This window comes from Bos indicus x Bos taurus, chromosome 5 (assembly GCF_003369695.1).
Source record: "Bos indicus x Bos taurus breed Angus x Brahman F1 hybrid chromosome 5, Bos_hybrid_MaternalHap_v2.0, whole genome shotgun sequence".
Taxonomy (NCBI): domain Eukaryota; kingdom Metazoa; phylum Chordata; class Mammalia; order Artiodactyla; family Bovidae; genus Bos; species Bos indicus x Bos taurus.
Genome location: NC_040080.1, coordinates 51,207,056 through 51,218,408, shown reverse-complemented (window position 1 = coordinate 51,218,408; position 11,353 = coordinate 51,207,056). Strand labels below are relative to the sequence as shown.

At 44.5% G+C, this 11,353-nt stretch overlaps 1 long non-coding RNA gene across 1 annotated transcript in view; it reads left to right on the top strand.

Moving 5' to 3' along the window:
• Positions 1 to 8,138: 8,138 nt before the first annotated feature.
• The window catches only part of LOC113893657, a 31,826-nt gene continuing 28,611 nt past the window's right edge, over positions 8,139 to 11,353 (top strand). The window contains exon 1 of the long non-coding RNA XR_003511328.1: positions 8,139 to 8,214. This is a non-coding gene — a long non-coding RNA (uncharacterized LOC113893657). The remainder of the gene's footprint in view (positions 8,215 to 11,353) is intronic.

Below are 11,353 nucleotides of genomic sequence, written 5' to 3'. Positions count from 1 at the left end.
TCTGAGGCCAAAGGATTTTGGCTTCCCTTCCAAGCCATGAATACCCCAGAATCTTGGGGTTTTTATTGGGGGCAATGTGTGCATCCAGCAAATATGTACTGATTGCTCTAGAGAGGTAGGGTAGCATGATGGTTAGGAGAAAGTGCTCTCAAGTGCTCTCAAGCTGCATGGTTCGAACCTTACCTCTGATCCCAATTAGCTATGAGGTCTGGACACATTTACCTGGCCTCTCTCTGCTTCCTTAAATGGAAAATGGGGATTAAGACAGATCTTGACTCTGTCTTAAGTCCATGCTTTCTCCTCCCATTTGCCCTCCCTGGGAGAAGCTAGCTGACATGCCATGAAGGTACTCAAGCATCCTAATGAACACATGCATGTGGTAGAAAATCTGAGCTTTCTGCCAATGGCCATTGAAGTGAACCAACCTGGAGGTAGGTCCTTGAGCCCCAGGCAAGCCTTCAGATGACTCCAGCCCATGCCTGCATCTGGACCGTAACCTCATGAGAGACCCTGAGTAAGAATCTCATAGTTAACATATTCCCTGTTTCCTGATTCTCAGAAACTGTGCCAGATGATGAATATTGGCTGTGTTAAGCCACCAAGTTTTGGCAATAATTTGATATGTACAGGGCTTCCCTGGTGGCTCAGGTGGTAACGAATCTGCCTGCAATGAGGGAAAACTGAGTTTGATCCCTGGGTCAGGAAGATCCCCTGAAAAAGGGAATGGCAACCCACTCCAGTATTCTTGCCTGGAGAATCCCATGGACAGAGGAGCCTTATGGCCTACAGTCCATGGGATTGCAAAGAATCGAACATGACCGAGCAACTAACACTTACACTTTCACTTGATATGTACTGATAACTAACATGGATTTTTTTTTTTTTTTTCTGTCTTCAAGGCAGACATGGTTTCTGCCATCATGGAGGTTAAGTTCTAGTTCAGTTCAGTTCACTTCAGTCACTCAGTTGTATCTGACTCTTTGCAACCACACGAACCGCAGCACGCCAGGTCTCCCTGTCCATCACCAACTCCTGGAGTCCACCCAAACCCCATGTCCATTGAGTCGGTGATACAATCCAACCATCTCATCCTCTGTTGTTCCCTTCTCCTCCCGCCTTCAATCTTTCCCAGCATCAGGGTCTTTTCAAATGAGTCAGCTCTTCACATCAGGTGGCCAAAGTACTGGAGTTTCAGCTTCAACATCAGTCCTTCCAATGAACACCCAGGACTGATCTCCTTTAGAATGGACTGGTTGGATCTCCTCGCAGTCCAAGGGACTCTCAAGAGTCTTCTCCAACACCACAGGTCAAAAGCATCAATTCTTCGGCACTCAGCCTTCCTCACAGTCCAACTCTCACATCCATACATGACCACTGGAAAAACCATAGCCTTGACTAGACAGACCTTTGTTGGCAAAGTAATGTCTCTGCTTTTTAATATGCTGCTAGTGGGGCATAGAAATGAGAAAGCTAACAACTACATTGCAGAGTGAAAAGTGCTATAAAAGCCTAGGATGGGATAGGAGTATATGGGAGAGCTGGATGTGGTTTGAGGCTGATGGCCATTGTGGGAGGGGCCTACAGCCAGCAACATCTAAGTTGTGTCTTGAAGAAAGAGCAGAGTTAGTCAGGCGAGCAAAGGAAATGGGGAAGGGCATCTAAGGAGAAGGAACAGCATGTGCAAAGGCCTGGAGGTGAGCAATGGCAAGTAAGGGCAGGGGTTGGAAAGGGGCCAGATGACATTGGTTCTGGGCTCCAGGATAATGAAGTTTGGGCTTTGAAGGGTTTTAGTCAGGATAAGATTTGCACTTCTTTCTTTGACTGCACTTGGTCTTAGTTGCAGCACTTGGGATCCTCAGTCTTCGTTGTGCATGTGAAATCTTGAGCTGTGGCACGGGAACTCTTAGCTGCAGCACGTGGGATCTAGTTTCCTGACCAGGGACCAAACCCAGGCCCCCTGCATTGGGAGTGCAGTTAACCACTGGACCACCAGGGGAGTTTCAAGATTTGCATTTTAAGGAATATCAGTGTGACTATGCATGAAGAATAGTTTGGAGTAGGATTAGAAAAAAAAAATGGAACCTAACTGTTATTTCTATTTACTTGTTCTCTGATGGCATTATGAATTACCACACATGTATAGAGTCAAAAAAAAAAAAAATAGAAATCACTCTGAATACATTGAATATGACTGTCTTTATTTAAAATAATTATGTTATTCCAAAAAAAGTCTAATAGGATGGCATGATATATTTGAATGTGCCATAATTGATTTAAACTATCTCCTGTTGATGGGTGGTGAGATTAGTTTTTATTTTTCACTCTTGTACATACTACTAGGGTTGATGTGAAAAGGGTCTCTAAGAATCTTGCAAGGCGAGTTGTATTTTCTGGTGGTCTTGAGTAGGGAATGAAGCTGCATGTCAGAGCCAGAGTATAGAGCAGAGGTGGTAGATAGAGCCCCAACCACCCAGCATATTGGTGACATCATCTCTCGTATTTTCTGAGACATTCCTGATTCGGAACATTCCACCTCATTGGGGCCATATATCCTGAGTTTTTGTTTGGAAAATATCATCAGCCCTCCATGCCATGAACTTCACGCTTCAGCAGCCCTTACTGGCTTCCCACATCCCACACCTGCTCTGTGGGTCTACTTCCCTGCCTTTGCTCATTCAGGGCCGTCTGCTGGGAACGCTTGCCGCTCCTCTTTGTCCATCTACTTCCTTTTCACTGTTCTTCAATATCTCCTCCAAGAAGGTTTTCCTAATCTTCTCCTACCCCAGACTGGGTTGGGATCTTCTCCTTCCTGTAGTTATAGTGTCTTGTGCTTACTTCTTTCACTGAACTTATCCTTTTATGGCTCTCCCACAATCCCTCAAGGGCAAAGGATCATGGATTAAAAAACAAAGTAAAACAAACTCTTATATAGTGGCTGGAATATTTGGGGCATTGAGCAAAATTTTATTGAAAGGATAAATGAATCAATGAGTCCTGGTAGAAAAGATGAGTAGATGAATTGTTCTAGGGCCACCGTTTTGCTGGACAAAACTAGCCTCTCTGGACAAGGAAACTGAAATTGCCAAGAGGGCTGAAGTGGTTGATGAGGGAGTGTGTGCTGGACAGGAAGAAAGTGAAGGCAGAAAGGCTGGTAGATTGAACACAGAGGAACCAAGGACCAGAGGGCTCTGTGGATTTGAAGGACAGGTGTGGTGAGAGTAAAGCCAGCACTGGGTTGATTGGTAGTGGTTCTTAAACTCCTCTGTGCATGAGTATCATCTAGAGAATGTGTAAAAAGTATGGATTTCTGAGTATGTCTCTTAGTGATTCTGAACCAATAGGTATGAGTTGAGGTCTGGGATTTATATGTGTAACAAGCATCCCAAGAAGTTCTCATTTGAATGGTCTGCGTACCACCCTTGTTTAATTTCTGAAATATGAGGCTTTGGGCAGAAAGTGAGTTGTCTGATTTTTGGATTTCAGCTATGGAGCCATCCTTCTGAAGCCTGAGTTCAGGTGTGGCCACAGGAACGTGTGATTGGAGCAGGAATGCAGTGGTGGTAGGTGGAGATGAAAATCAAGGGATGGAATAGATTATCCATGGGACAGTTACCAGGAGGGCTTAGGGAGATGAAGGCCTCAGCACCTTGGACCAAAGTTTTCCATGAATGAAAGGGAGTTTCCAGAGGGATGGGAGATGATCTCCAGGTTGGGGTGGAAACTTGACAAACTAATAACTACAGTTCTTGGCTGTGAAGACCAGTGTGAGCTATGGAGAGGAGCCTGACTAGAGCTGATTGGAAGAGAGGGGGGCTATACTGGAATTGTAATGACTTGTAAAATATATCCCAACCCTGTCTGCTTCTCTGTGTTGTCACTACTTCCACTCTGGTCCATACCACCATCTCCCTTCCGCTGCAGCTGCAGTAGCCACCTAACGGGTCTTCCTGCTTGATCCAGCCCCTCCCAGCCCATCCTTTGCTAGTAACCAAAGAGACTGCACTAAGAGTGAAATCAGATCATAGCCCTTTCCAACTTTAAAACCTTCACATGGCTTCTCATTACTCTTGGAAAAAGATTCCCCACCCCGTCCTGTAGCTTCAGTGGTTCTTGAACCCAGGTCCCCACCTCTCAACTATAGCCCTCTTTTCTGCTCCTCCATTATGTCTGTGTGTTGCTGGAACAGATGGAGCTCTTTCCCATCCCACAGTCTTTGCACTGGCCATTCCGCTGGCCTTAAATACTTTCTCCCATTTTGCCACGTCTTGCTCTCCCCTTATTCAGAGTCCGAGTGACCATGAAATCTGGAGCCAATTTGTCTCCTACCCCAGTTGCTGTCACACAATCCTGCTTTATTTTCCTCAGAGCATGAATGTGAAGTTACATGTACATATTCACATGTTCATTCTCTGTTTATCCCCACAAGAATGTCAACTCCATGGGAGAAGCCTGCTGTCTGCTTTATCCTCTGCACTGAGAATAGTGCCAGGCACTTCACAGGTGCTCAATAAAGATTCACTAATTTGAAAAAACATCAGCAACAAAAGTAGAACATGTCTAAATGAAAATGGTAAGTCCGGGGAGAAGTGGAGAGTCAGGTAATTATGCTCCATGCAACATTTTAAATCCATCGGCTCTTAGAAGAAAGCTATGTTCTCTTCTGATAAAACTAGACTTAGAGGAAAAACTTGTTAAAAGATATGAAGGCTTGATTCAGGATGGGAAGGCCTTAGAGCACACGTCTCCAATCAGGTCTCCATCAGGGAAATTAGAGGGAAGGGACATGACATATGGTGGACACTTACAAAAGGCCCAGGCTGTGCTGGAGTCATGAAATAAAGGCACTTATTGTGGATTTACAGGGTGGCACCATGTGGCTCAGGAGTAAAGAATCCACCTGCTGAGCAGAAGATGCAGGTTTGATCTCTGGGTTGGGAAGATCTCTGGGAGAAGGAAATGGCAACCCACTCCAGTATTCTTGCCTGGGAAATCACATGGACAGAGGAGCCTGGTGGGCGATGTCCACAGAGTTGCAAAGAGTTGGACACAGCTGAGCAGGCACCCATTGTAGGTTTACTGGGTGGAAGCATTCCAGTTACACGGGACATTCTTTCCATCCTCACAGTGACCCTCCAGGGCTGGCTCTGCCATGGACCCATAGTACAGAAGAGGAACCGAGGTCTCAAGATGAGCACCTGCCTGAGAAACCACCACTGGAAATGACTGGAGCTCAGATTTCAATCCTTTTTTCTCCTTGATTTCAAAGCTCTATATTATATAGTCTTACATGTAACATACATAGCTGCCATGAATCGCATGTTCACAAGACCCAGGCCCAGGGCTAAGGCTTTAGGTAAAGGCATGTTTATCAACCAGGACTGAAATCCAAATCCTCAGCCGCTTCTCACCTCAGGCCACATGGCCTACTGAATAGCTTGGCCATCCTCTGCCTTTGCTTTCTGGTTTATTATCTTGGGAGCAGAGATCAATACAGTCGTGTGACTGACTCATCTGTTACCAGCAAAATAAAGGTGCCGGAAGGTTTTTGCTGATTTGAGAGGTGTGATGCTTGTTGCTCGGCATTGGAATGCTATGTTCCGTTTACAAGGATACTTCAGATATTTATGGCTTGCCCACTAATTATTTGATGCTTGCAGTGGAGTTATTTTTGGCTCCTGGAGTCAGAGAAAAATGGGGTCAAATCCTGACTCTATCACTTATTAGCTGGGAGACAAAGCCTTTCGAGGCCTCTTTCACTGTTTCTGCGTGTGGGGAAAACAGAAGTGGCCTGTGTCACACTAGTGGTGCTTGATTGTCATCATGCACTTGAAGTGGTGCCTGTAAAGTGCTCTCAGTATGTGTTAGCTATTGGTAATATTTTTATCATCATTATTGTATCTAAACGAGGGCTGTCCTGGGCCAGACTGTAGGAGAGAGAGGCCTGGGAATAGGATGATGGGGAGGACATTGTGTCAACTGCATTGGAGGCTTTAAACATTTAAGACCAAGGATCCTGACTGCTCACACTTCCTACATCTATAAAATAGCAATGGCAATCCTCTCTCTTGGGTGTGAAATTTAAATGAAAATACCTACAAGGGTAAAGATAATAATGACAAAAATTTATAAACCTTTAATATGTTGTAGGTAGTGTTCTGAGACTTTCTTGTTTGTTGTTGAGTCGCTAAGTCGTGTCTGACTTTTTTGTGACCACATGGACTGTAGCCCGCCAGTCTCCTCTGTCCATGAGATTTCCCAGGCAAGAATACTGGAGTGGGTTGCCATTTCTTCCTCCAGGGGATCTTCCAAACCCAGGGATGGAATCTGCACTTACAGGCAGATTTTTACCACTAAGCCACCAGGGAAGCCTGTTCTAAGACTTTAACATGCATTAACTCAGTAGGTCCACAAGGCAAATAGTCTGAAGTTGATGCTGTTATAGTCTCCATTTTGAAGATGAGGGACTGAAGGGGAATGTTTGTCTGGGATGTCACAGGGATTCATTAAATATTTCTTAGGTATTGAGCACTTTCAGGAGAAAAAACTTTTCTTTATCCTGCCTACCTCCTGGTACAGAATAGGTGCTTGGTATGTTTTTATTGTTGAATAAGTGATATAGATCAGAGGTTGACTGACCTTTTCTGTGAGGGCCCCATAGCAGCTATCTTGGGTTTTGCATTTTAAACACAAACTATGTTGGGTTTTAAGTTCTAACTTCTCAACTCTCTATTGTAGCACAAAAGTGGCCATAGACTGTAGAAATAAATGAGCATGGCTGTGTTTTGATCAAGCTATTTCTAAAAGCAGGTGGCAGGACAGATTTGGCTGTGGCTGTGGTTTGCCCCACCTTGATGTAGATGCTGATAAACAGTACTGTTTATTAAATGCATCATCTTTGCTAGGCTGTTCAAAGTAGCTTCATGCTCTATCTCCTGAGATACCAGTGAGGAAAGGGGACTCACTGGGTTTAAATAACCTGTCCAGGTCTGCCAGACTGCAAATCTTAGATAAAGGAGATCATGTCAAGGATTTTAGAATGTGATCCAGATGAAAGTATAAGTCTAGATCCTTATTACTCAACGTCTGGTCCATGGCCCAAAAGCCGTGGGATCAACTGGGAGCTCCTTCAAAATACACAATGTCAGCTCCTAACTCTAATCTTAACACTACTCCAACCTACTGAGTTAGAACCTACATTTTCCCTGTTTTATGTAGTGGATAATAGGTTTGTCTAAAGTCAAACCATACACTTAAGAAGACTGCTTTTTGGTATGTAAATTATAGCCCAATAAAGTGATGGAGACAAAGAAAAAAAGAATCTACGTTTTCCTAAGCCTCTGAAGTAACTCTAATTCATATTAAAATTTGAGAAGTAAAACAAGGCAAAGATCCAAACACTGTTCAATATCCTGAAATGTTCAGCTTTTGTAAGATAGCAAATCATCATACGGCTAAGGTTTTATTCACCTTGCAGGTGGATGTAAACTGTTGGTGTGTGGCTGATAGAGTAAGAGGCAGAAACGCCTGTGAGGAAAGATACACTTAGACGCTGAATAGGAGCTGTATTGTCTAACAGCTTTTGGAAGCTACTTGGAAAATGTAGCTGATAATTTAATAATCTTTAAGGTAAAGACATTAGAAATACGCAAAGGGAGCTGGCTGGTTTTGCCAAATGGGGTCAGAACAAGGTTGTCTACCCCCCAGAGATGACAATTCAGGTTTAAATTGCTCAGAAGCTCCAAATCAGAGCCAAGTGTGTGGATGATCTATTTGAATTTTTTCTAGTGACGGTGACAGGCCCAGTAGCCCCTGCACGGCCTCTGCTCCCTCTGGCTTAATGTGATTGACAGTCAGGTTAGCACACAAAGGGCGGTGAGGAATCGCTCAGCTAAACAAGCTCCTCGACCTCCAGTCTCTAGAAGAATGTTGACTGACAAGGACACAATTAAAAAGGGATTGATTTATTGAGCTGGAATGCTCCGTCTCGCCTAATCTCAGCATCTCTCTGCTTTGTGTAATCACCATTTCCAAACAAGAGTCAGCCTCTACAAATGAAACCCTTGTGGTCACCAGGGAGCCAAAGATGCTCTTAGTTACCGAAGGTAGCTCAGCCCTAGACGCTCATAAAGAAAAACCACATGAAAGAAGTCCTCTCCTGCACAGGTCCTGGATAAGGATCTGGAATTCAGCAGGGAAGGACGATCTAAACAAAAAGTAAGTGGTGGTCATGAAAACTGCGAATCTTGGCTCCAGGACGGAACCGGGTTAAAAAGAGTAAATGGGCAAGGAGCCTTATTTTCGTCTTTCATATAATGAAACTGTAAATTTCTGTTAGAAATCACAGGGTCATCAAATGTCTGGAATGTTGATGGGGATGCCCATGGGATTCAAGGGGAAAAAATAGTCTGAGGATTTGAATTCATTGTTCCCTTTGAACTGTTTCATTGAACTGATGCAGTTGAATCTCAGTTATGCGTGTGCAAATAATTATTTCTAATTGTTGGGATTTGAGGTTCACCCCATAAATAGCACCTTTCTTTTTCACCAGAGTTATGAACTGGTTGAGGACTAAAACAAAAGTCTTGGCCGCTGGAGATTGAAATACAGCACCATTTTTGTTACTGATGAAGTGGGAAATGTGTGTGTTCTAGGGACGGGTAGATTTCTTGCTACTGAGTCCCCAACCTAAAAAGACTTAACTCCCTCAGGCAGAGCAGCTCTGGACAGGCCCTTGGAAACACCATACAAAGGGCAGAGCATGCCCTTTTGTACCAGATCATGCTCTGGCAGACAGGCTCTCTCCCAAGAGAAAATGTAAAGAAAGGGATGGGCTGTACATTCCTAACTCCTCTCTTCAAACTTAGAATAAAAATATCACTCTTTGCTGGGTCATATGGTAGTTCTACTTTTAGTGTTTTAAGGAACTTCCATACTGTTCTCCATAGTGGCTGTATTAATCTACATTCTCACTAACAATGCAAGAGGGTTCCTTTTCTCCACACCCTCTCTTACTGTTTGTAGATTTTTTGATGATGGCCATTCTGTTCAGTGTGAGGACATGGAAACAACCTAAATGTTCATTGACAGAGCGATGGGTAAAGAAAATGTGGCTCATACATACAATGGAATTTTACTCAGCCATAAAAAGGGATGAAATTGGGTCATTTGTAGAGATGTGGATGGACCTAGAGTCTGTCACACAGAGTAAAATTATGTCAGAAGAGAAAAACAAATATTGTTTATTAACTCATGTATGTGGGATCTAGAAAAGTAGTCAAGATGTACATATTTGTAGAGCTGAAATAGAGACCCAGATGTAGGAAATAGACGTGTGGAAATGGTGGGGAACGGGGGAAGAATTGGGAGATTGGGATTGACATATATATACTACCATGAGTGAAACAGACAGCTGATAGGAAGCTGCCATATAGCACAGGGAGCTCAGCTTGGTGCTCTATGATGACCTAGAGGCCTGGGATGTAGGGGGTGGGAGGGAGGTCCTAGAGGGAGAGGATATCTGTATACTTAGAGCTGATTCACTTCTGTGTGCAGCAGAAACTAACACCATGTTGTAAAGCAACTATACCCCAATTAAAAAAAAAAAAATCATTCTCTCCTGAGAGCCAGTGAAACAGAGAGAAACCAGGAATGAAGTGGGACCTCCCCCATGTGGAAGAAATAGCTTTCAGTGAGGAAGAAGGGCAATTGAGAAAATAGGCTGAGAGGGTTGCACAACTGACCTGGGACACACAGCTAGGATGCAGGGAGGCTTCAGGGCATACCCAGCTTTCCCTGGTTCTGGAGCCTGAAATGTGGACTAGGTTCAGCTCTATTTGTTGAATGAATAAAGTGAATGGTTGAGTGAAGAAGGCGACATTTGAGAATCATAGGTTGAGAAGTATGGTATTGATGGGGGAGTCCGTGGGGCATTGTAGATCTTTCTCCCAACTCAGGGGCTGGCCCAGGGGACGGCTTGCTTGATCTCCTGCCAGGCTAGGCCAAGTGCCTAGCAAGTGGGCTCTGGAACTGGCCCTGCTGGCCCAGGAGCCAACATCAGCTTGGTGTTCTTGGCTTGTCCACTTGGCCACCTCCATCCCCATGGGGTGGTCTCTGATTTTGTTCTAGATTGCCAGGGGATCTGCAGATTGGCCTTCCAGATGGCCAAAGGGACAAAGCCCCACCCTTTCAGGGGTGGGATAAACGTATCTCTGCCCTCTCTAGAAATCTGACTCACAGATTAGGGAAAAGCGTGGCCAAGCGAGGCTGACATTCAACTTCCCCTATCTTGGTGGGGATTTCACAGTCTCTCATACATCTGGTCACCATGGTTCCAGATATACCTTCCACCCTGGGTATGAAACACAAAACAGAGTCCCCAGTGCTTCATTTTCCCTGACTTGCTCTTCATATCTTGCCATTTATTCATCATCATTGTTGGGGCAGTAGGGTTCCCTTTATCAGGGGGTCCTTCCTCCAGGAGGGGCCCTTTCTCCTGGCCCAGAGCTCTGTTTCCAGCTTATCAGCTTTGCCACCTCCTCCTGTCCCCTCTTTCTCTGTCACACCAGCCCTGGTGTGGACTTCTGTGATCTTAATCTCTTTCTTTGGAAACTTCTGTCACTTCCAATCTCCCCCAGTTTTCTCCCTCCACCTCAGCTGTTTCTCCCAGCCCCCCATCGCCTTCTCAGCTTTCTCTTCAAAGAGATTGTGTGTCATTTTCTCCTTATTTGGTCCAATGTGACCTGACAGGGTGGCTGGAGCAGAATATTGGGGGTAGAAATATGTACTTAGTTTTCCACAGATTTTCTTTGCTTTCTTTTCTGAATGGGGCATTTGCAATCAATTTATGTCATTTAGCTGAAAGGTTAAGAATTTTCCACTTAAAAATCAACCTCCCCAAATGAAAAAATTTTTGGCACTTTTTAGTATAGTAGGCAAGTCTCCACATGCCTCTGTGCAGAGAGACTGCTCTGGAGAGGGTTTCCTTAGGAATTCCTGTGGACTGAGCACGGCTTCTGTTCAGGTCTTATGAACATTGATTTTATGGAGTGGACAGGAGGTATTGTTCTATTTCTGTTTTTTTGCCACACCACAGGGCATGTGGGATCTTAGTTCCCTGACCAGGGATTGAACCTGTGCCTGCTGCATTGGAAGAATGAAGTCTTAACCACTGGACCAACAGGGAAGTCCCAGATCTTGTTCTTTTGTCTCCCTTAAGGTACTCTCCCAGAGAAATGACATCACCATTGAGTGCTTCTACAGGTGGGCATGAGACTAAGGCTCACCTGTACCAACCCCTTCCAGGATAGGTTTCAATGGAAAGAAATGGGAACAGAACAAGGCAAAGCAACCCTGA